Genomic DNA, 21881 nt, shown 5'->3' on the forward strand with positions numbered 1-21881 from the left:
GAAGGGTCAAGGGCCTGAATCATTCTATTCTACTTAGATCTGCTAAGATGTGAATTCTGGTCTCCCAAGTTAAATTCTGCCAAGTCTCCTACCTATTACACCTTCCCAATAAAATACACCCCTCCGTGGACTCTAGGGCCCGTCCTTAAATGTGTGCATGTTGCCAGGACTGCAGAGATGAGGGATACGCTTAAGCCATTGTTTGTATTCTACCAATCAAGTCATCTAATGCTCATTGTGAAGCTGCTATGCATAAGGCCCTGTGTTGGGTTAGCATGGGTTATCATTATGATAATGATTTTAATGCAAGATAGACTGGCATTAGAAAGATAGATATTCAATGTTACAGTGGCTTAATGATGGGGGAATAACAACACCACATTTAAATGAGCTGAGTAAGAGATTCTTGGGAAAAGCCACATTGAAGGACAGGGAGTAGACGGGGTCAGGGATTTCCAGAAGGTGGGCACAGCACGGGCAGAGGCAAAGGGTGAGAAAGTGTAAGGTGTGTTAAGAAAACGGAATGGTTTGTTTTAGGTGGGGCAATCGAGTGTAAGGCTGGGTCAGAGGAGCAAGGGAAATAGGTAAGAAAAGCAAGCTGGGGTGCCTTGGGAAGGAGGCCTTGAATCCCAGGCCAAGGAGCCTGCACTTTATTCAGGCAGCAACAGAGAAGGATTGGAGGACTTAATGGGGAATGCGTGTTGAGGCTGACATCTGGGGCTTTCGTGTGCAGGAGAGGGAGGAAGCAGGGGTCTGCTGGGTCTTCGGTATTACAGTTGCACTGATGAGCCACGGGAAAGTTGAAACAAGGGAGAGGAAACACTGGTAGAAAACCTTTAAGGCCCAGACAGCTGATGAGATGGGAGGGAACTGGGAGGAATCAAAGGTAACCAAGGGTCAAAGTGTACACCGGGCAGAGTGGAGCCTAATGAAGAGGATGCTGGTAAGTGAGAGGGGTGGTTCTGTGGGGGAACATAGTGAGTGTTAGCACTGGCTTCCACAAGTCACAAAGAAAGTGCAATCTGACCACTTCACAGGCGTGTTGTTGTCAGCCCGGCCACGTGTGGGTCATCAACCAAGACGGAGGCTCACTCTTGCTTTCCTTCTAAGCATTTGATTATTAGTGATGGAATGAGAGCTGAGAAAAAGCCTGAGAGGCAAACATTTGCTAGAGGGTCAAGTACCAAACTGCACCATGATGTCACAAGTCAGACACCTTCCAGATGGCCAAATATTTGATTGAAACTAGCAACTAAAACTACCATTGTGGTTCTAGTCATGACAGAGTAGCTTGTATCAGACTAACTCCTACCTGCTCAAACAACTATAAAAGTTGGACAAAATACATAACTGATTAAAGACATTTGAGAAAAACCACGGCAGGCAAGACTTGAGCTGCCATGAGCCTTGAGAGAAGGCAAACTCCACATTCTCTCTGACTCTTTTATTTTCCTTTCTTTTCTTTTCCTTTTCTTCCCTTTCTCTTCTCTTCTCTTCTTTCTCTTTCTTTTTCTTTTTAGCTTTTCTTTCATTTTGTGACAGATTCTCACTCTGTCACCTAGGCTGGAGTGCAGTGGCACAATCATAGCTCACTGTAGCCTCAAACTTCTGGGAGTTTGTAGTGAGGTATAATTGAGTCTCAAACTCCTAGGCTTGAGTGATCCTCCTGTCCCAGCCTCCAGAGTAGCTGAGACTACAGGCATGCACCACCCCAGCTAGCTAATTTTAAAAAATGTGTTTTTTTGTTTTGTTTTGTTTTTGTTTATGTTGTTGTTTTTGGAAGAGATGGGTGTCTTGCTTTGTTTCTCAGGCTGGTCTCAAACTCCTGGCCTCTAGTGATCCTCCCGCCTTGGTTTCCCTAAATATTGGAACTACAGACATAAGCCACCACCCCTGGCCCACCCTAGCTCTTTCTAATGAGATTAGAGCCCCAGCAGAGAGTGATGTCTCACTGAGCTAAGGAGATGGAGGTTAGAGTTTCCAAAGTGGCTGAGATTTGAGAGTGAAAAACCTGGGGAAGAGGAAACTGCAAGGAGGGAGCCCCCGAGATCTGCATACCAATTCCCCTCAAGTCGTTGCTGACTTCTAAACTGCATGCAGTGGCTCAGGGAACTCCAACAAAAATAACCACCAGGAAGAGAACAAACTGAAGTAGAGCATTCAGCTCTTGGGTGGTGCTAGGGACACAAAGATTGGAGTTCAAGTTCTGCCAAGGTGGAGGGCCTTTGTAAATACCTCAGGCTTTCAATAGAGCCCCTGGAAAGGTCACACTTAGAAGTAAGGACCACACCCTAAGAATAAGGGCAAAAAAAATCTTAACAGATTTATTTTGGGGAATTTACATACTGATCCTAGAAGTTTAAAAGACTAAAAGAATCTGGACTAGCTAAGGTAAATCTTAGAGAAAAAGAGCAAAGCTGAAGTATTTATACTAGTAGCTACCAAAATTTCTTATGCGGTATTGGCAAAGATAGCCAAATAGACCAATGGAACAGAACAGAGAATTAGGAGACAGGCCTACACATAGGTAGTTACCTGATTTGAGTCAAAGGCCCACTGCAATTCTGTGGGAGCAAGGGCTGCCTTTACTATAAGTGGTGCTGAGTCAATTAGATATCCACACCAAAAAAAAAAAAAAAAAAAAAAAAAAAAAAAAAAGAAAGAAAGAAAGAAAAGGAAAAAGAAAAACAACCTTGACCCATGACCTCCAAAAGTAATTTGAGGCAGATCGTAGATATAAATACAAACGGTAAAAACAATACAGTCTCTAGAAGAACAACACAGAATATTTTCATAATCTTGGGGTAGACAAACAGGATAAAACATGCAGCAGCCACAAAAAGAAGATTGATGTTAGGAACTTGTATTCTACAAAACATACCATTAGCAGAGTGAAAATGCAAGTCATAGCCTGGGAGATGGTATTCACAGAATAGATACCTAAGAACTCACATACAGAATAGTTAAAGAAACTCTATACATCGAAATACAAAGTACATAATTCAACTTAACTTCATAAAAGGGTAGGCAAGAGACTTGAACAGGTACTTCATAAAACAGGATATCCAATGGTCAGTAGCATATGGAAATAGAGTCAACACAAGTACTCATCATGGAAAGAAAAATGAAAACCACAATAGATACCACTACACCCATCAGAATGGCTAAAATTAAGGGGACTGAAAATACGATTAGTAAGGATGTGGAGCAACTAGAACTCTCATACGCAAGAATGTAAATTATTACAACCACTTTGGAAAACTATTGACAGTCATCATTAAAACTAAACATAGATGTAATGTACCATCCAGCAATTTCATTCGTAGGTATACAACCAATAAAAATGAGTGTTCATGTCCATTAAGAATGCAAATCAAAACCACAATGAGATACCATCTCACAGCAGTCAGAATGGCTATTACTAAAAAGTCAAAACAGAATCGATGCTGGTAAGGTTGTGGAGTAAAGGGAACACTTATACACTCTTGGTGGGAGTGTAAATTGGTTCAACTGTTGTGGAAAGCAGTATGGCAATTCCTCAAAGAGCCAAAAGCAAAACTGTTAGGTTGGTGCAAAAGCCTCAATTACTTTTGCACTAACCTAATATCATTCGACCCAGCAATCCCATTAATGAGTATATGCCCAAAGGAATATAAATCATTGTACTATAAAGACACATGCTTGTGAATGTTCATTGCAGCACTATTCACAATAGCAAAGACATGGAATTGACCTAAATGCCCATTGATGACAGATTGGATAAAGAAAATGTGGTCTATGTACACCATGGACTACTCTGCAGCCATAAAAAACAAAGAGATCATGTCCTTTGCTGCAACAAGGATGGAGCTAGAGGGCATTATCCTTAGTAAACTAATGCAGGATCAGAAATCCAAATACCACATGTTGTCACCTATAAGTGGGAGCTAAATGATGAGAATTCATGAACACAAAGAAGGGAACAACAGACATTGGGGTCTACTTGAGGGTGGAGAGTGGGAGGAGGGAGAGGAGCAGGGAAAGTTGGGTACTAAGCTTAATACCAAGGTGATGAAATAATCTGTACAACAAACCCCCATGACATGAGTTTACCTGTATAACAAACCTGCACACATGCCCCTGAACCTAAAATGAAAGCTAAAAAGAGAATGTTTATAGCTACTTTATTCACAATAGCTAAATGAATGGGAATGCTCATAACCGTGTTATTTGTAAAAGTCAAAGACCTGAAACAACCCGAATGTCCATCAACAATAAAATGGGTAAGAAACAACTTACTGCTTAACAGTGTTAAGTGAAAGTTTTCTGATGATTCCACTTATATGAGGTTCAAAACCAGGCAAAATGATAGCAATAACCTATAGTAATAAGAGGTCAAAATAGTAGTTACCTTTTGTAGGATATTGACTCTGAGGGATGTGAGGGAGCCTTCTGGGAAGCTAAAAATGTTCTGCATCATTGTCAGAGTGGTAGTAACACAGGTGGCATATATACAAATTCACCAAGTTGTACCCCTAAAATTTGCACACTTCATTCTATGTAAGTCATGTGTGTATATAAACACACACACTATTATGCTCAACAATAAGAATTGTAGCTTAAATTTAGGAGCCTTTTTGGGTGAATGCAAAGAGAGACAAATAATGAGCAAATAGTGTGCAAAATACTTTGATGTTGATGCCTTTGTCAAACCTCATGGGGGCTACAGTGTATGGTGGTTCAGAGCACAGGCAGATGGTCCTAGATTGGATTCCTTATGCACTTTGACTTGACACACTTTCTAACTCTGCAACCTTGCACAAGTTGCTTAACTCTGACAGCTCAGACTACCTATTGGTACAGTGGGGATAGTAATACCTAACCATAGGATTGTTGGAGGATGATTTGAACATTGTATGTGAAGCACTCAGCACATGTCTCAATAAGGACTGGCATTATTGGTATTAGGCTGGGACCTTCATTTTTTTTTCAAAGATGAGAAAACTAAGGCTTAAAGGGATTGCTAAAAACCACATGGAGAGGGAGTGGCAAAGTCAGGACTAAAACTCATGCTTCTGATGCCTATACCTCCACTCGATGCTCTCCCCCAGTGACAGACTCATGACTGTTAGAGCTGGAGGGAGCCAATGAGATCATCTTACTCACCTCCCATATTTCAGGGATAAGTAACCCAACCAGGTCCAGAGAAGTAAAGTGACTTGGCCAAAGTCAGCCAGGAACAGAATCCGGGCTGAAATTTGGTCAGAGGACAGGCAGTTGAGAATAGCCCACAGAGGCCTCTTTGTGTGTGAGGGGGATTGCAGGTCTCAGCAGGTTCTCAGAGCAGGTGCTCCCAACCATGGGCTCCAGCAGAGAAGGTACCAGGGAAGTGGGAAACCTGCTCCCTGCTCTGTCTCCAGGGACATGCCCTGCACTGCACAAGCAATGATGAGGCAAAGGGAAGGGGGATTGAGAAGAGAGATGTGGTGTTGCTGTCCTGTGGCCTTGGGAGAGAGAAAGAGATGCAAGTTGCCTGGGGCTCCGGGTCCCTTTTCATTCGTCTGGGAGGCCATGGAGCTGGGGTGGAGCTCCTGTGTCACAAAGTCAGAGATGCTGCTGAGGTCTGCTGAGCTCTCCCAAGGGGTCAGCCTGGGCAGAATTAAAGCTACAGAGGCCTGTGTGGTGGGAGTGAATGGGTGGCCAGAGATCCAGCTCTGGAGGGTCCCACCACCTAAACAGAGTGAAAGAAGTCCATTAAGTGCCATGAAGTGCAGGATCCCTGTTGGGACTGCACTGTGCTCATCTCTGGGGCCATTTTAGCAAGATAGTCAGGCTGGCCAGTCAGAAAGCTGCTGACGGCACTCAGGAGTTCCAGGGAAGCCAGTTACACAAAGGTGGCCTGGTGCTCAGAAGGGAGGCCAATTCTGAAAAGAAGTGCTATTACTGAGTGCTTTCTCTGTGCTGCACTGTTCTAAGCACTTTACATATATTAATTTTAAAAATTCTCCCACCAACACTCTGAGATAGAAAGTATCAAGTGTCCATTTAACAGATAAGAAAACTGAGACTCAGAGAGTTGCAGTAACTTGACTGAGAACACCCAGTAAGTAGCAGTGCTGGGCTTCAAACCCAAAGACTGCACTGCTCTGAAGCACAGCATAGCAACTGTCACTTGGACCTGTCTCCTTGCCAAGTCCTGAGGACTGAAATCTGAGTCCAATGGTGGAGCTGGGAGAGTAGGGAGCATGCAGGGAGAGCTGAAGTAAAGACTGAAAGTTGTTTCATGACATATCACATAGACTCTGAGGCACAGGTCAGCACAGTGTTAGTACTTAGATGACAAACCTGAAAGAGGAAAAGAGTGCAGCATGCTTTGTGAAGTGGGATCCAGGGCTCATAGCCAGCTGCTTTGATACCCTGAGGTCTGTAGTACTCTGGAGGTGGCAACAGCTGTGCCTGGTGAATGCAGCAGTTCCCAGAGGAAAAGGCTGGAGGAGATTCCTAAGCCCAAATGAGATAACCTTGGATCTCCTAGAAATACATGGGGGCACATTGCAAGGGACAGGGGAACTGATTCAGTAAATGGCACCAGTCAACTAAACATCAGTTATGCCACGCAAAGCATCCAGATTTTCCAGGTCTTCTGAATTTTGACTACACTGAATATCATCAGCTAGTGTTACTTTCCTTCACTTAGGGAAGAAGGTAGGCCTTAGGTTTCTCAAGCTGTAGCATGGGAGTCCAAACATTTGCTAGTAATTGTTTGATTAGGAAATGGGTTGTTGGACTGAGGTCAAGAGAAATTCTCCAGGGATGGTGGATGCTGTGTGGCACTGCCAAATCCACATGCCCCCAGCAAGAATGAAGGATTGATTCCCCCAGCAGCTGCTAGTGGGTGAGGGCTAAGAATTTCCCTCAACAGAAGAAAGCTGTTTCACCCAAGTTCATGCCCTAAGTGGCATCCAGTGACTGGATGATGCAAAGGTACAAAGGCTTGGGGACCTGTACAAAGGCTGTCCCATCTTTGGAGCTCCCTATGGGGTAGGTTGAAGACTTGGCTGTGTCTCCATCTCAGCCCAGATCCTCCCCCAACCCAGCCCTGCTGCCCTGACTTTCCCTCATTTTCCTGTAAGTCTACAGCTCAGCAGACTTCCTGTTACCACTCCATCTCCCAGACACATTTGACAAGGGCCAAGGGATGGAATATGTGCTTCTCTTTAAAATCTTATGGAAAGTATAAGAAGAAAAGAGTTAAAGATCAGCATTGAAGATTTGAAGCTTGAAAATTCTGATGCCTGATCCCCATCTCACACCTAGGGATTGTGGAATCTTAGGGCTGAGGAACTCTGTAACGGCTGTTCAGATTTCCAATTTCTGGATGAACTTAAGAAGAGGAAAGCCTTTGAAAAATACTATCTCTGGTGAGCCAAATTAGCCAAATGACTGAACAAACAAGGAAGCATACAATCTAAACCAGCCATGGGACTTAACAATAAGCTTAATAATACAAAAGGGGAACAGGCTTCCAAAACAAATGGCAGGAAACCACAAGATAAATGCAACTCTAGTTGCTATGGAGCTAAAGTTAAAATGATGAAAGTTCATCATTAAGAAAAAAACCAATAAGGACTTGATGGGTTTCTCCATATCCTACTTAGATTGCCTCCTGGGGGAAGTCGTATAAGAGAGCAATGGTTTGAAAGCAGAGATATGTGTTGCCCCATGACCTTGGGCAACACACTTTCCCTGTCTGGACAGCTGTGTAATTACAAGTTCAGACTGCATCAGTTTTCCCAAGCTGTGTTCCAGGAAACACCAGTGCAACACAAGACATTAACCATTGTTACATGCAAGAAAAGTTCTATGACTGAGCAAATTTGGGAAAAGCTACATACTGCAGTACCCTTTTGAATACGCACAGTACACATAATATATTAAAACACTGTTTCCCAGCATTTTTTTGCATCCCTGCACACATGGAAAATGATGATACTCTATTTCTGTGACTCACTGAAGTAAACAGGCGGGGGTTTATATTTACATATATTGCATTTGAAAAAGTTAATAAACTTGAGCTTGTTTTCACAGACTTACTTTTTAATATCAGGTTTTATGTTTGAAATGAATGCATATAAATCTTAACCAGGATCTTAATAGTCAGCACTGGAAATAAAGTTTATTTTCACATATGCATGATAGCAAATGACACAATAATATCTCTTATTCTTCAACTGGCAGAAACTTCTCTCTCATCGTTAGTAGGAATTTAGATAATTTGATCTCTTTAAATTATATTTTAAGGGTAAGATAACTCTTTAAAACCAGAAACTCTACCTTTTGTTTTATTGACAAATATAATATCTTACGATAATATTTATGGATTTAGAATATAATCAAACTTGATTGTATTGAGTATTTCTAAATAATGATCAAACTTTTCTCTAAGCCTGCACATATTTTTCTCTATTGGTCTCTAATTATTTTTAGAGTTGATATGTTAGTCCTGATTAATATTACAGGTAAATCATATTAACCTCAATTTTACTAAGTTAAATTTTTGTTCTGAATGCATAAACTTTGTCATACACATTTATATGTTTTCATGCAGTTCTGGTAATTTTTAATTAATTTCAATCAAATGCTCAAAACTGTCAGTTAAGCCATTTAGAAAAGTCATGAACTATTCTTTGGTATATCTGCATGGTGTGAATGATTTATAAAACAATTTTCAATTCTTTCTTTTATTCATATATTACTGGCACAATACTTTCTCTGGCCAGCCAATTAACTTCATTGTGAAATATCAGAAATGGATGTTATGACACCATTTATTTAGATAAAGCTGAAAACCGATGGGACTATGCAGCTTGGATTTCATTAGACTCACCATTTTTATGGTGTCATTCACATGAAATTCAGATCTATAGGCAAACTTGTTCATATGAGGACTTCCCGGTGAATAAAACAATGTATTATTTGCATCACATGGTTTTCAGAATGAACTCTTGATGTACAACCTTGACACCTCCCTGTCATTGTAGCTATATCATCCATGCACAAATTTATGCAGGGTTCTGATAATATTTGTTTCAGTGCTTCCATTTATCACTTTGAATATTTCATCACCTGTGCTTTGCTTTGGTACTCCTTTGCAAAACAAATAAGTTTCTTTCAAACCTTTTTCTTCAGGGATTTTTAGCCAATGCAATTATTGAGCACAATTACTAATATTTGTAGATATATCAACCTGCAACAGAAACATTTTGATTCATTAATTTGCCATCCGAAATGCCATGATGCGCTCACTAATCGCATTATTTAAAAGTGGCCCTTTTTCTGTTTCCCTTGTTTCATTGGTCCCAATGCAGGGCAGACAATTCAGGCAGGTGGGTCAAATGAGCCATTATGGAATAATATGAGATATTTTGGCTTTTAATTATTAATTGCATGACTTTATAGGTAGCTCCTTGAGTTTGATTTGATAACCAACTGATCTTTTAAAGTTACTTGTTTCTTATTTTGCACTTGAAGATACTTAGAACATTATTATTTTTTCCTCGTTAAGGTGGATGTTTTAAGATAACACGCAGACATACTTTGCTTGGCATCATGAGTTTTTTTCTTGTTTTCTTCTTAATTGTGATTAAATATACAGAACATAAAATTTACCACTTTAATAATTTTTAATTTTACAATTCTGTGTTGTTAAGTACATTTGCATTGTGGTGCAACCAATCTCCAGAACTTTTTCATCTTCCCAAACTGAAACTCTATACCCATTAAACAACAACTCCCTGTTTTCATCCCAGTCTCTGGCAATCACCCTCCTGCTGCCTCTATAATTTTGACTGCTCTAGATATCCTATATAAATGAAATCATACAGTATTGTTTTGTATCTTATTTCACTTAACATAACATCCTCAAGATTCATCCATGTTGTAGCATTGCCAGAGTCCCTTCCTTTTTAGGGCTGAATAATATTCTATTGTATATGTGCACCATATTTTGTTTATCCACTTATTAGTTGATGGACACTTGGTTTCCTTCCACTTTTGGCCATTGTGAAAAATGCAGCTTTGAACATGGGTATACAACTATCTCTTTGAGTCTCAGATTTCAATACTTTTTGTTATATATCCAGAAGTGGAATTGCTGGATTATATAATAGTTTTGTTTTTTTAATGTTTTAGCAAACGCTATACTGTTTTCCACAGTGGCTACACCATCTTATGTTTCCACCAATAGTGCACAAGAGTTCCAATTTCTCTACATCTTTGCCAACACTTGCTATTTTCTCCTTCCTTCCTTCCTTCCTTCCTTCCTTCCTTCCTTCCTTCCTTCCTTCCTTCTTCCTTCCTTCCTTCCTTCCTTCCTTCCTTCCTTCCTTCCTTCCTTCCTCCCTCCCTCCCTCCTTCCCTCCCTCCTTCCCTCCCTCCTTCCTTCCTTCCTTCTTTTTTCTTTCTTTCTCTTTTCTCTTCCTTTTTTCTTTGTCTGTCTTCTTTCTTACTTCCTCTCTCTCTTTCCTTCCTTCCTTTCTTTCTTTCCCTTCCTTCCTCCCTCCCTCCCTCCTTCCCTCCCTCCTTCCTTCTTTCTTTTTTCTTTCTTTCTATTTTCTCTTCCTTTTTTCTTTCTCTATCTTCTTTCTTTCTTTCTCTCTCCTTCCTTCCTTCCTTTCTTCCTTCCTTTTCTTTTTCTTTCTTTCTTTCTTTCTTTCTCTCTCTCTCTCTCTTTCTTTCTCCTTCTTCCTTCCTTCCTTCCTTCCTTCCTTCCTTCCTTCCTTCCTTCCTTCCTTCCTTCCTTCCTTCCTTCCTTCCTTCCTTCCTTCCTTCCTTCCTCCCTCCCTCCCTCCCTCCTTCCCTCCCTCCTTCCTTCCTTCCTTCTTTTTTCTTTCTTTCTCTTTTCTCTTCCTTTTTTCTTTGTCTGTCTTCTTTCTTACTTCCTCTCTCTCTTTCCTTCCTTCCTTTCTTTCTTTCCCTTCCTTCCTCCCTCCCTCCCTCCCTCCCTCCTTCCCTCCCTCCTTCCTTCTTTCTTTTTTCTTTCTTTCTATTTTCTCTTCCTTTTTTCTTTCTCTATCTTCTTTCTTTCTTTCTCTCTCCTTCCTTCCTTCCTTTCTTCCTTCCTTTTCTTTCTCTTTTTCTTTCTTTCTTTCTTTCTTTCTTTCTTTCTTTCTTTCTTTCTCTCTCTCTCTCTCTCTTTCTTTCTCCTTCCTTCCTTCCTTCCTTCCTTCCTTCCTTCCTTCCTTCCTTCCTTCCTTCCTTCCTTCCTTCCTTCCTTCCTTCCTTCCTCCTTTGTAGCCATCCTAACAGGTGTGAGGTGAAATCTCATTGTGGCTTTGATTTGCATTTCCTTAATGATTAGTGATGTTGAGCATTTTTACATGTGCTTTTTGGCCATTTGTGTATCTCCTTTGGAGAAATGTCTATTCAAGTCCTTTGCCCATTTTTAAATTGGGTTATTCAGTTTTTTGTTGTTGTTAAGTTGTAGGAATTCTTCATATATTTTGAATATTAACTCCCTTTTCAAATACGTATTGCAAATACTGCCTATCATTCTGTAGGTTGTCTTTTCATTTTGTTGGTTGTGTCCTTTGATGCACAGAAGTTTTAACTTTTGATGTAATCTAATTTATCTGTTTTCACTTTCGTTGCCTGCCTGTGCTTTTAGTGCCATGATTCATTTTGATAACTTATCCATCCCAATAGGACAAGGTTGAGGAATAATTAAATTATCATGAAGTTTAATCCACATTTCAGGAAATGCACATATTAGGTCTTAATTAGTGACTTTAACTTTCTTTTTTTTTTTTTTGGCTATGATTTTGCACATAGATCTGATGGAGTTTCTTGTGCCTGCATTGCTTAGGCATACTGATTAGATAGTTCTGTATTAAAAGTTTGAGAAGTCTTGAAGGGAAAAAGCAGGTTTAACTTTGTTTAACCAGGTTAACTTATAATTTTCTGAACTTATATGAAAACATTTCTTATTTTGCACAACACTTTGAAGGTTAGTGGAGTTTCATGAAAGACCATGTAACTGATAAAATATGGGTTTGTTGACTTTCTGACATTCCTGAGTATGTGTTGGATGGGTGGTTCTGCTGACCTGGGTCAAGCCTAGCTCATTTCAGCTGAGCTCATCCATCTCTGGGCAGTCATTGGATGGGCTGCTGGTGGCCTTGGACAGGATGGGCCAGGCTGCCTCACGTGGCCTGTCATGGAGCAGTCTGGCTCAACCTTGTTTTCATGGCAGAAGTGGGGGTCTGAGAGAGAGTAAATGTGCAGGAACACCCCTGGAGGCCCACGCGTGGGGCTGGCACACTGTGCCTTCTGCCACATTCTATTCATCACAGTGAGTCACACAGACAGCCTAGATCCGAGGCAAGAGGGGACACATCCCCTCTCTTAATAGGAGGAGAGGAGCCACAAAGTCATATTGCAATGGGAGGAGTGGAGAAGTGGAGAATTAGAGCCGTTTTTGCAATCGCTCTTCCACAATGGTGGTCAAGGTAGGTTTTTAGTGGGAAAACAAGCTGCCCGACCTCAAAGCAAAGAGTCTACCTGGATTTCCATAATCTTGACGAGAAACATCAACTCCTTACTCTGAAGTTACAGCAGAACCTGGCCTCCAGGTGTGCAGGCTTGGGGCAGATCACACAAAATGTGTTTCCCCCTTTCCCCCACCCAAGTCATGCTTTCTCTCAATATTTATGCAATTGAAAAAAGGTTAAAGTAAACATGAAGTATAACTCAGGAGGGGAAAAGTAAGCAATAAAAGCCGGCATATAACATGAAAATTATGTGATGCAGGCAGAGGGTGGTGGACCTTGGCCCATCCCTAATGGTGGGCAAGGCAAGAATACAAGTACAAGAGTACAAGTGGAGGCCCATGCATCAAATGTCTAAAGACATAAAGTTCTGAATCAAGCCAAAGCACTGTGAAGGGAAATATGATGTAGCCTCCCACTTGACAAATAGACTTTCCCAACATTCTGTAGGCCAGGCTTACACTGAAAATTCTTGAACTCCTTCTTGTTCTGTGCTGTGAGCATGGGAAGAGTTGGCTCCTGTCCCCCAGACCCTGGCCATGGTCCCTCCCTGTCTCTTTCACTCCTTACTCCAACACACACCGCAAAGGGCTCTGTGTGCTAGTGTACCCACACGTGAGTGTGCACACCCATGAGGATGCACTCATGGACACGTGCAAGCTCCATCCATCCCCTCTGCCCATAGCTATCTACTTTTCAGGCAGCTCAGAGCTGGAGAGCAGCCCATGGACATCCTATAAGTGGGCTGGAGTCACCTGGGCAAGTAATTCTGGGTCTCTAGCATGGAGAGTGTAGACAGGGTGGGGTGATGATGGTGCAGACTTTGGGTGCTATATTAGGCCATTCTCACTGCTATAAAGGACTGACAGAGACTGGGTAATTTATAAAGGAAAGAGGTTTAATTGACTCACAGTTCCACATGGCTGGGGAGGCCTCAGAAACTTATGATGATGGTGGAAAGGGAAGCAAACACATCCTTCTTCACATGACGGCAGGAAGGGGAAGTGCCAAGCAAAAGGAGGAAAAGCCCCTTATTAAACCATCAAGCCTTGCGAGAACTCACCATCACAAGAACAGCAGCATGGGGGTAACCACCCCATGATTCAATTACCTCCCACTAGGTCCCTCCCACAACATGTGGGGATTATGGGAACTACAATTCAAGATGAGATTTGGGTGGAGATGCAGCAAAATCATATCAGTTGGCCTCTTTGTGCTGTGAAGTGGGTGTGATTAGAGGAGGGCAAGAAGGGAAACTCTAGTCACAGGATACAGAGCAGTGGCTGCTGTTGCCTAGGTCTAAGTGTGGTATTGCATATACCAGCTGGTTTGCTGGGTGATAATGGAGGATTTAGAGTTGATTTTAAGAAAGTAAATCCCAGATCCTCTTAAAAGTACTTCTTCTCCAGATATCTATTTTCCCTAAGTTCCAGTCTAGTCACCAATTATGGCAGCAGTAGGGGCTGGGGAAGGAAGGAGAGCAAAGCAAAAGCCAGGGATGATGCCCTGTGAAAGAGGATGAGGACCCTAAAGATGGCCTGAGCAGGCCAGTCTCTGCTGAGCACAGGGATCTTGCCAGAGCTACTTGCACATACCCACAGGCAGAAAGTAAAACCAGCCCCACTAAGCCAATGTGCCACCACTGAACCCGTGCCTCAGGTCCAAAGACTTTCCCATGAATGTTCACAGCAGCTTGACTTATAAAATAGCCAGAAATGGAAAACAATCCAAATATCCATCAACAGGTGACTGGATAAACAAATTGTGGTCAATGAACATGCAGATCATGGACTGCTCCTCAAAAATGAAAAGGAATAAACATTGATGCACACAGCACTGTAGATCTATCTCAATGATTACTGAGTGAAGAAAGGCAGACCAAAACAAGGGTTCATACTGTATGATTCCGTTTATATAGAAGTCTAAAAAAACAAACTAATCTATAGCAACAGAAAGGAGAATGGTGGTTGCCTGAGGAAAGGGATGGGGCATGGTGGGAGAGAAGGAGTGGGAGGAGGCTTTCTGTGGTGATGCATATGTTCATTATCTTGATAATGGTGATGCTGTCACAGTTACATACATATATCACAAATTATCAAATTGTACACTTCAAATTCTTGCAATTTATAGTATGCCAATCATATCCCAAAGAAGCTCTTAGAAACCAAAACATTATAAAAGAACCATGTATCCCATATAACTTCCCCTTAGAGTTAATGTCGGCCTTTTTAATAGGAAGTAGTAAGGCTGTGTCATACTTGATATCAACTGAGTTTTTCTGAACAAGATGCTCTACATAACTTGGGCTCCAAAGTGGTAGCGTTTTCTCTTTCCCAGGTTAAAGGGATTCCTTTGAGTGTTCCAGGCACCTCTGCATAGCCCGGGTCCCCCTGTGACCTTCATTCTCTTCCAGCCCATTCCTCCATAGAGCCCTGCCTGAGATGAGATAAAGTGTCTGCACTGTATGGAGAGGCATCTTCACTTCCACACTCCTGTGGACACCACCAGTGAGGCGCTCTCTCCCTACCAGGGCGTCCAGACACTAACAAAGCTGAAAACGTGGTCTTCACTCTTTAACGCTGAATATTCTGGGCCAAGAGAAATGCTTGGGACTGTGGGGCGGCTTCAGGATTCTCATTTCTGGGCATTTCTGCCATATATCTCCTTGAGAGTCTCTTTTCTAAGAGAAATCCCAGCAGGCATCATGTGGATTAACTGGGTAATGTTCAAAAGCATCTCAGAGCTTCTCAGGGCTAAATAACACATGATTGCCAGAGAGAGATTATCCAGTGAAACCACAGAGGTGGAAGACAGTGTGAGGGAAGAATCTGTCATCTCATCCATCGTCTACCATGTGCTAGCGGGAGGGAAAATGATTTTCCACAATCACTGTCCCTGAAAGCCTCATCTCTACTTTTTTGTTGTAGAAAGAGTTCACTGTGAGACCTTTACCGTTGCTGACCCAGAACCCATTTCCTTGTTTCTTCTCCCTAATAGAATCCTGATTTTCATTTAGCTATCCTGTCCACTCCTCCATCCCATGTGTTAGAGGTTGAAATGTTCCCCTCCACCCCCAACACGTTCGTATAATGAAGACCTAACCTCGGTACCTCTATACCTTATTTGGAAATAAGGTCATTGTATATGTAGCTAATTAAGTTGCAATGAGGCCATACTGGAGTAGGGCAAGCCCCCAATCCAATATGACTGATGTCCTTATAGAAGGGAAAATTTGGACACGGTGACAGTCATGCATAGAAAAAAGACACTGTGAAGAGGCACAGGGAGAAGATGACCATCTAAAAGCCAGAGAGAGAGGGGTCTGGAGCAGATCCTCCCCTCACAGCCCTCAGAAGGAACCAATCCTGTGGAAACCTTGATTTTGAACTTCAAGCCTCCAGAAGTACAAGGCGATCAATTTCTGTTGTTTAAGACACCCAGGTTGTGGTACTTCGTTAAGACAGCACTAGCAAACGAACACATCATGCAATTCTTAGTGAGAAGCTGACCCATCCCTGTTTCCAAAGATAAGTTTTGTCTGGCTTCCCCCTCCCCTGGCCACCTTTTCATTCAAGCAGTGCATGTGTTCTAGACAGTGTGGTGTGTAAATGAGATGCCTGGAACTGCTTGCAGCCATTTGGCGACCATGAGGAAGTTAGTCTTGGAGAAAGGAAAATAACTGGGTTTATGTTCACAATCTTGAGCTGCTGGGTCCAAAGCTTGCCCTGGCTCAAAAGTTTCCAGTTTGTGAACTAATACGTCATCTTTATTATTCAAGGCAGTTCAATCTAGGTTTTCTGTTTCTTGCTCCTCGAATCACTTTACCTTAGTGTAATATGTATGGAGCTTTTAGGTAGGTTTCCAAAGAAAAACATGTAAAGACAGCATCATTCTCTCTCCATCCGTCTGTACCCCACCCTCCCTGCTTTGCTGAGTTCTTTACATTGCTAATACCTTGATCTGAGGTGGGGAATAGACTTGGTTCAACCAACACTCATTGAATGTTTGTCATTGCAAGACATATACTAAGCATGGAACCAAGCTAGAACCCCACCTAAAGCTAGACCCCACCTAAAGGAGCTTAGAGTTCAATAAGGTAGATTATATTTACACAAATGACTGATACAAGGTAGAATATAATAAATAAAATAAATACTGTAAGATAAGCACCTGGGAAGCTGCATAGGATCATAAAGGAGAGTAGAAAGCTAATGATACAAAGAGGCCAGACACGGTGGCTCATGCGTGTAATCCCAATGCTTTGGGAGGCTGAGGCAGGAGGATTACTTGAGCCCAGGAGTTGGAGGCTGCAGTGAGCTATGATCGTGGCATTGCACTCCAGCCTGGATGAAGACAGAGCAAGACTCTGTCTGAAGGAAGGAAGGAAGGAAGGAAGGAAGGAAGGAAGGAAGGAAGGAAGGAAAGAAAGAAAGGAAGAAAGAGAAAGAAAGAAAGAAAGAAAGAAAGAAAGAAAGAAAGAAAGAAAAAAGAAAGAAAGAAAGAAAAAGAAAGAAAGAAGGAAGGAAGGAAGGGAAGGAAAGAAAGAAAGAAAGAAAGAAAGAAAGAAAGAAAGAAGAAAGAAAAAAGAAAAGAAAGAAAGAAGGAAGAAAGAAGGAAGGAAGGAAGGAGGAAGAGGAATATAGAAAGAAAGAAAGAAAGAAAGAAAGAAAGAAAGAAAGAAAGAAAGAAAGAAAGAAAAGAAAGGAAGCTAATAATATAAAGAAAACAGAATCCTTGTTGACCGTTGGGGATCAGGTTTGAGTTGAACACAGGCCAGTTTACATTAAGTGTCTTTAATATGCTCAGGAGTGTGTTGACTACAGAGGAAAAGGCTATGAGGTGGTTGTTACCTCCACAATATTCATTTTTCCTTCCGCTTCCCTATCATTCCTGGTTTTTGTTTGGAGATCCATGTGGTTTCAGGTCAACTAATTTTGCCCTAGCCCTAGAAGTAGCATGCTTGTCTTAGGCAAAGCTAATCAGCCCAATTTACCCCCCACCCCACCCCAACACATCTAGTGTGGCCATTCGGGTATGGCCATGGGACCTTTTTCTTGGAGTGCCAGGACAAAGATGTTCTTTCTTCCTCTGAGCCACGTGGGGCACCCCTGCAAGGTGTGGAACTACTGCAATCATTTTGGCTACAATTTGTAAAGACAATCTAGGATAAAGCCAAAAGACAAAGGAGGGTAAAGGCAAGAATATTGGAGACAGAGGATGTAGGGCTTCAATAACTTTGAACCTCTGGATTAAACCATGCCTGAAAGCCATGCAATTTATAGACTTTTTAGTTGTGTGAATCAATGCATTCTTTTTATTATTTAAGCCAATTTGAGTGGGACTATCAGTTACTTGCATCTGTGACTATATTGATTGATGCAGAATTCAGGACTACAACCTTTTATGCAAAATCCCTAGAGCCAGACGTGTTTCTAAGTCAGAATTTTTCAGATTTAGAAAGGTACCTTAGTTTGTTCCTGCTGCCATAACAAACACCACAGCCTGGGTAACTTATAAAGATTTGGAATTTATTTCTTACAGTTCTGGAGGCTGGGATGTCCAAGAGAAAGATGCAGGCAGGTTGGATGCTTGTTGAGGGGTCTCTGCTTCCATGATGGTGCCTTGTTGCTGCATCCTCACTTGAGGAAAGCCTGAAGGGCAAAGGGGCTTGCTAGTTCCCTCGAGTTTTTATTTTTATCAGGGCTCTGCCTGCATCACTTAATCACCTCCTAAAGGCCCCATCTCTTCATATTGTCACACTGGCAATTAAGTTCAACACATGAATGTTGGGGGACATTCAGACCATAGCAAAAGGTAATTCAGCTCCCCTACTATACATTACTTAATGCCACAAGTGGGGTCTGGGCCAGCACTCTGCAAGCAACAAACTAATATTTGCAGTGGAATGTATGAATATTCATTCTAGGAGGATAAACAAAGACTATAGTCTCACATCAGTTCAGGTCATGTTTTACCGCCATGGGAGTTCACCTCAAACTTTGAACAAAACCACATTCATTCTCAGAGCTTTTTGGTTTCTAGAGTTGCAGGAAAAAAGACGGTGGGTCAATCTGCACGTCTTCCTGACCTTAAGTTCCTTCTGGTCCAGTTGGAAGACAAAATTTTCATAACTGAAGCCTTCTAGATAAAGGCAATCTGTAACCAGCACTGGGTTCTGTGATGCAATCACTGTGCTGCAAGGGCTTTTACCGCTATTTGGATAGTATTCATTCATAGAATTAACAAACTGGTCAATAAGTATGCACAGAGCATCTAATAGGTTCATAGCATGAGCCTACGCCCAGAGGAAAAACCAAAGAGATGTAAGAATTAGCCAGTTTGTGTTTAAAAGGATCCTGGCAGATACAAAAGGCTAAATAGCAATTAATTGGTCAAATTAATATATAGTAAACCTGCAAACCTTAAGTTGTCCTCTCCCTACCAGAGGCTTCCTCAGAAAGAAAGCCAGTGCAGGTCTGGGGCAGTAGGGGAGAGATGGGAAGAGAGTGGAGGGAGGCTGCCTGGGTGAAATCTTGGAGGAAGCTATCCACAGAGTGTGTGGGACAGAAGGGTGGGCAGGTCATGGAGGTCCTTGAGTCCCTCGGTTGTCAGTTGCTGGTTTTGCACACTGTGTCAGCTTCTCCTATGTGCCTCTCTGGCCAGTGAGCCTTCCTTCCCCTCCTGACCAGCTGCCCTGTCCCTCTCTTATTAAAGGACGCCTAGGGCACAGGCTGTTATCCTCATTTGGAAGGATTTGGAAATTATACATGAGAGTAAGAAAATTCTGCTGTGGCTTTTTATGGTAAGCATCACTCCTAGCAAGCACGAGAACCCGGTTCTGTCCTTTGTAGAGGTTGTAGTGATTATTATTACTATTATTACTACAATAAACTCAGTGACACACTGACAGTATGTGTGTGATATAATAAAAAAAATATGACTTTGTTCTTTGTCTCTGGTTCCTGGCACCAGAGCTCTTAAATCCCTTGGGATTTTCTGCATGATAACAGTGTCTTTTTGTTCTAATGAGACCACCGTTGTTGGGTCCCTTGATAACTTCAGGCTGGGGGCTTGTCACCAGAAAGACCAAGCCATGGTTAGAGGATGGGAACTCTCAGCCACAACCCCAGCATCCTGGGAAGGGGGCGTTTGGGAGATTGAGCTCATCATCAATGGCCAATGATTTCATTAATCATGCCTATGTGATGAAACCTCCACTAAAAACCCCTAAATGATAGGGTTACAAGAACTTCCAGGTTGGTAAACATACAGAGGTGCTGGGAGAGTGGAGCACCAGAGTGGGCATGGAAGCTCAATGCACCCCCATCCCCATCTCTTGCCCTACACATCTTCTCCAGTTGGCTGTTCCTGAGCTACATCCTTTATAACGTAAGTAAAATGTTTCCTTGAGTTTTGCGAGCCATTTTAGCAAATTATTGGACCTGAGGGGGAGTCATGGGAACTTCCAACTTTATAGCCAGTTTGTCAAGAGTATGAGAGGCCCAGGACTTGTGGCTGCCTGAAGTTGAAGGGCAGTCTTGTGGAACTGAGCTCCAGAACCTGTGGGGTCTGCACTAACTCCAGGTGGTTAGTGTCAGAACTGAATTGAAATGTAAGACACCCAGTTAGTGTCTGAAGAGTCAGAGAATTAGTTGGTAAAATCCCAACCATTTGGTGTCAGGAGTGGTGTCATAAGAACAGTTCATAGGGCAGGACACAGCTCAAAACCTAGAGCCAGATTCATTCTCTGCTCAGTCCCCACATGTAAGGATCCCCACTTTCATCCCTTGACTTTCAGAACCCTTTAAATGAGAGGTGGTCAGTTTGAGTAGAATTCATTGCTATTGGTAACTGAGTCATGAACATTTTCACAAGGATCTTTATCAGGCTTTTTAGACATGACGTCTTGCAAATCGTCCTTGGGGCAGCCTGAGAATGTGCCACTTGGATCTTCCACCGCCTGGAGTGAGGCCGACTGGTGCTGCAGCTGGGCCCATCGCTGTACTGGCACCGAGGCTGGGCTTCCCCCAGGCTGGTCCCACTCAATGACTGAGCAAGGTGGAGGTGCTAAAACAGATCCATTCCTGCAGGATGGGGGCCTCCTTTGAGGAGCCACTTTGATTTGGGAGATTCCTCATGGGCCTGGTCTAATCTTTCTTAGAACAGCACTAACTTCTGCAACTCTTCCAGCCCAATCAATCATCCTTCCTTCTCTCTCTCCTCTACAGGGCTCAGGCTGCCATCACAGTCTGAAGGCTTTCCTCCCTTCTCCTGCTTCTTCCTCTTTATACTTCTGACATTTCCCCCAGTAAATCTCTTGCCATCTGCTTCCCAGAGGACCTGGACTAACACAATCCCAAACAACTCTTTGATAGTACGACCCATTGTTATGACAGAGGCAAGGGCTGTGTGACCTCCAGGCCATTTCCACCTTCCTCCTTGACCTCAAGACTCTTCTTGGGCTAAGGGACAAGCACATCTTTGTGCCACTGAGGTTAGATAAGATTTTCCCTCTTGGCAAAAGTTCCCGCTTGGTGTGTGCTTATCTTTCCGACTGCTCCTGGCTGTTTTTGCTCTGAAACAGACACCAGCCTAGATCAAAGATGAAAATATCTAGAGCTGACAGCCTAAAGCAGCTACCATACAAATCAGGATCTCAACCCCCTTCATTGTTTTAAATAGGAAAATGAATCTTCTGCTCCCGCAAATTACACCTGGTCATGTAGAGATAACGATGAATTACATGCTTTCAGAGAAGCAATCCTTTAAGGAGGGCATGCGTGTTTCATGGTATTTAAGTCCAGATGTGAATGTCAAAGGGATTGTATGTGTGGCATTTTACTGTAAACAATATGACAGATTCTTAGTCATCACCCCTAAAATACCAAAGAGAGGAAAACAAATAATAGGGCTCTTTGGCCAGGTTGCTTCATCATATCCCTTAAGTCCCTACGTGATGAGAAAATTGTGAAGGGAATGAGCTGGGGATACCAACATAGGCAGAAAGCACCAATCAATTCTGAATGTACTTCCCTGTGGCACATTTACATGAAAATGGCACCGAAATGCCCACAAGAGCACATGCTTCTCTGAGATTAGCAGGCCAGCCCTCAAAATTATCCTGCTCATAGAATCGAGAATGTTAGAGGTGTAGAGAGGACTTGTTCATGAGCTGGGCCTGTGCTCAGCACATCTAACCTTCTCTTGGGACTTGCTGCCCTTAGAGATGAGGTTGCCGTGGTGGGAGCCCCAGGGTCCCACCTGGGTTGGTTCCCCTCTCCCACAGACCTGAGCAGATTCCCAGCCTTGTCTCTCTGTGGCTCCCTCCAACCTAGTCCCTGTGTTTTGGTGGCCACT

At 42.5% G+C, this 21881-nt stretch overlaps 1 protein-coding gene across 1 annotated transcript in view; it reads right to left on the reverse strand.

Moving 5' to 3' along the window:
• CNIH4 (cornichon family AMPA receptor auxiliary protein 4) overlaps window positions 1–19855 on the reverse strand; it is a 728363-nt gene extending 708508 nt beyond the window's left edge. Inside the window, exon 1 of the mRNA XM_050760868.1 lies at window positions 19846–19855. The gene's annotated coding sequence lies outside the window, so the exon portion shown is untranslated. The remainder of the gene's footprint in view (window positions 1–19845) is intronic.
• Window positions 19856–21881: the final 2026 nt, after the last annotated feature.

This window comes from Macaca thibetana, chromosome 1 (genome assembly GCF_024542745.1).
Source record: "Macaca thibetana thibetana isolate TM-01 chromosome 1, ASM2454274v1, whole genome shotgun sequence".
NCBI lineage: Eukaryota > Metazoa > Chordata > Mammalia > Primates > Cercopithecidae > Macaca > Macaca thibetana.